Below are 4280 nucleotides of genomic sequence, written 5' to 3' on the forward strand. Positions count from 1 at the left end.
TGTTTGTACTTCACAATATGGTGATGCTTGTACTTTTGGACACAAGTCCACTTGCATCCGTTTTTGGCCAGAACGTAATTGAAGCCTTTGTCTCTGCCTTCAGCCTTGGTGGGTATGTTTTTTTAACTGGGAACTCTGATTGTATTGGCATAAATACTTGCCAGGCAGGACCCTCATTATCTGAGTTCAAATTTGTCCTTAGTTCAAATTTGACTTTAGAAGGGGTACTTGTGTAAAACTTACCTGATTTGGTTGTTTCATTATTCATATACTCTGCTGCTGAATACGCATACCCAGTGTGGAATACATCCCACCATGTTAAAACAGTGGATGTGGCTCTTAATGAGACATGCCGTATTATCACAGTATGTCTACACCCTACACGGCTGGAAAAATTATACTGTTTATACTATTGAACCACCTGGTCTGTTGGGAAGTAGCCAGTAATGAAAAGACCAAGGCAGTGACATCTCTGGCTCATCCTCTACACAGATATCAACCAGCATGCCAATGTCTTAAATCAAGAAATAGCTTTCTAAGATTGACAGAGATACACGCAGGAACACTTCAACAATCACGAGTCCAAAAGTGGCAGGCTAAAACTCAAAACCTCAATCAGTGGCTGATGCCAGATAAGAAACTCCCACTTGGTTGCCTGGAAGACGGAAATTTGGAAAGTGCTGAATAGACTGCACTCGGGTGCCACAAGATGCAGAGCCAGTCTTAAGAAATGGGGCTACAAAGTGGAGTCCACAACATTCAAGTGAGGATAAGAGCAAAGCACAGACCACTTACTACAATGCAGTCTGAGCCCTGCCACAGGCACAATGGAGGACCTTCTTACAGCAACACCAGAGGTACTCAAAGTGGCCAGCTTCCGGTCAAATGAAATTTAGTATAATGGCAAGTTTTTAACTTTGTGTTTTTTTATACATTATACCTGTATTCTCAATTAGCTTCTGACACAATAAACAAACAAACAAACAAACAAACAAATCCTATGCATATTGTGAGTTATGGAGAAAACATGTGCAGAAACATGTTGAACTGTTCTTCTTTATTTGTGGTACAGGAACCTCCATCTATTCATTCCATATTATGTCTGCCATTGGTACCAAATTAACAGAAAATTTGGTCCTGCTCAGGAACCCATCTTTGTTAACTGAAGTATATTTGCATAATCCCTGTCATCCTGGGTTAAAGCACCAATTGACCATGTCAGCTGGAAAGGGGATTATGAGAATTGCCATCCAACAGAAAGAGAGTTAACACCTGGCTTTGGAAGCAAGCCTTTGAGAAGTAGTTGTGCAATAAGTTTACTTGAAATCGTGCAACTGACTCTTGATCGCCCTTCGACCTTGCTTTTGGGATGCTGTGACTTAACATTGGATTGTTTTTAAATATGTTTATGTATGCTTATTTTAATTTTAATATAAATTTCTCATGTTTTATACTGTAGGCACTATGTAGTGCTGTTTGTAAGCCGCCTTGAGTCCCTACAGGGGTTGAGAAAAGCGGGATATAAATAATGGTAAATAAACATATTTGGCCTGATATAGGGCCAGTCTTCTTGTTTATTTTTTTCCGCTTGTACCTTGCTCCTTCCCCAGTAGAGGAAACATGACTGGACTGTTTAATTTCATTACAAGACTTCATTGTCTGAATGAATTTAAGTGGAACAGCTGTCTGGTTGTTCTATTTGTACCTTACAGCCTACTTTTTGTGAGTCTGAAGACAAGCCCTGTATGTTGTTTTAATTTTATGTGAAGCACTTAATTTTTAAAAGACAACATAGAAATCAACATCATAAATTATACACAGCTTTATTGAGGATGTAACTAGGTGCTTGGAGTGACCAAATAATAATAGTCTATGTGTGCATAATTACACAATATTTGTGAACTTACACCTATTTGTATTCATTGTTTTCCTGATCTTGATGATTATGTTAAAACAGGTTGAGCATCCCTGTTCCAAAATTCTGAAATCCAAAATACTCCAGAATCATTCACATGGGTGGCTATGAAAGTGACATCTTTGCTTTTGAATGGTTTAGTGTACCCAAACTTTGTTTCATGCATAAAATTATGAAAAATATTGTGTATGTGATTGCTTTCAGGCTATGTATATAAAGTGTACATGAAACATCAACTATTTTTATGTTTATACTTGAGTCTCAACTCCAATATATTTCACTAGCTGTGCCCGGCCACGCGTTGCTGTGGCGTTGTCTGGTGGTGTTGGTGAGAACTTGTTGCGGTAATGGTGGTATTGAATGTCTGTTGTATGGTTGTCTTTATGTTTAGTATGCATTTAGTTGTTTGTGTACTGTGATAGAGGGGGTCTATGTCCCTGTGTAGTATTGTATAGTATTTATACGTTGTCCATGTGTTGTGAATGCTTGGATTGTGTCCTGCTGCATAGTAGAAAGGGTTGGGCTGGATGGCCCTTAGCCGTCTCTGCAAACTCATGGATTCTATGTTGTTATTATTATTATTATTATTATTATTATTATTATTATTATTATTATCATCTTCATCATCATTATTATGTAGAGGCTGGATGGCCATCTGTCAGGATAATATAAGATTATAAATGGGTAATATAACTGTGTGGAAGGGCCTTCAGTCTACATTGCCATATAATCCAGTGCAAATTAGATAATCTGTAGAAGAGGCCTAAGTGAGGCCTAACTGTGCCTGTCCTCTGGGCTGAGTAGGTTGCTAGGAGACCAAGTGGGCGGAACTTAGCCTTGTAACTGGCAGCAATTGGATAAAAACAATTATTACTCTCCCTCTAATTAGGACTTTATTTTTCTTTTCTTTTTGTTGTATCAACCTAGAGCCGTGGATGATGGGTTGTGTTGTCAAATTTCGAGGTTGGGGGGCCTGTAGTTTTGTTGTTTTGTCCGCTGCCCTGATGCCATCACTCTTTTATATATATAGATTATGCATATGTAAGCATTCCAAAATATTTTTAAAAACTGAAATAAGAACACCTCTGCACTCAAGCATTTTGGAGAAGGGCAACTCATTCCCACTCCCAGCATAGTTCGTTGCTTTCTAATACATTGAAATATGGAGTAACTGGATTGTCCATTCCTGATCCAAATGGGACTCCTGTGATTTTAACAGCTATTGGTTTTCCTGTCTTTGCAAGGCTGTGTTATGGTAAAGATAAATACCTGCCAAAGGGCCTGATTTGGCAGGGTCTGCCCCGATTTAATTCTCTGTCTCTCTCCTGTGCCACTCACCCTCTGTTTACTCCAGTTCCTTCAAACTGAGCTCAATGTGCAAGTGGAGTTTGAACTTAATGAATTCATCAGGAGCGAGGAGAGAGAAGGGCCCGGGGAAAACTAAACAGATGCAGCCTCTCCTGGTTTGTGTGCTCTTCTCATGAATAACATTTGCAAGACCAGCCACTTTTGATGCTGCTTAGACGTACATGTGTGCCAGTTTTCATCTGTGAAATGTTGAAAGGTATAGAGCTCTTATCACCCTGTCATGATTAAAAGTGCTATGTTTTTCTTTCATGAAGCTTAAGGAAGCCAGGAGGAGGATCCTTATTTGGATTACAAATTGGGTATCATGGGCTCAAACTAGATGGAGAAACAAACAAGTGATTAAATAGAAATATGTGTTATTTGTATTAACTAATTAGCTAACATTGTTTCAGCCTGGATGAAAATTACCATGGTTTGCTTGATTTGCCTGAGGACACAGAGGCTGAATCTACACTGCCATATATTCCAGATTATCAAATCAGATAATGTAGATAATCTAGATTTTATATGGCAATGAAAATGTGGTCATAATAATCAAATTCTACACTGACTATGGTGTTTATCTATTATATTTGCTTACACAGGTATTGTTGCGGCCGAAAACACTACATACACATACAGTATCTTCATCTTCCTATTCATGGATACACCCTTTGAGTTCATATGAAATGAAAAGTCTGAAAAGACTCTGGTGGTTTCCCAAACCAGCTGATAGTAAGGCCGCTAGTACTACCTAAAAAGAGGGGTTTCTCTTATAAACAGATGGAGTTGCCATGTTTGGGGCTCCATTCTACCCCCATTCAATCTGCACCATGAGTATAAATAAGAACTATGGGCAAACCGGACTTGGTTTGCATTCAATGTCTTGGCAACCTTGCCTAGGCTACTCTGGTCCATGAGACAGAGTAATGCAGAAAGTTAGCAATTAACTAAAAGAATTTCTAGGGAAGAGGGAAGCATGCAACAGATGGTAGAAGCAGCACAAACCTCTTTAGAC

This window comes from Anolis carolinensis, chromosome 2 (genome assembly GCF_035594765.1).
Source record: "Anolis carolinensis isolate JA03-04 chromosome 2, rAnoCar3.1.pri, whole genome shotgun sequence".
Taxonomy (NCBI): Eukaryota; Metazoa; Chordata; class Lepidosauria; order Squamata; family Dactyloidae; genus Anolis; species Anolis carolinensis.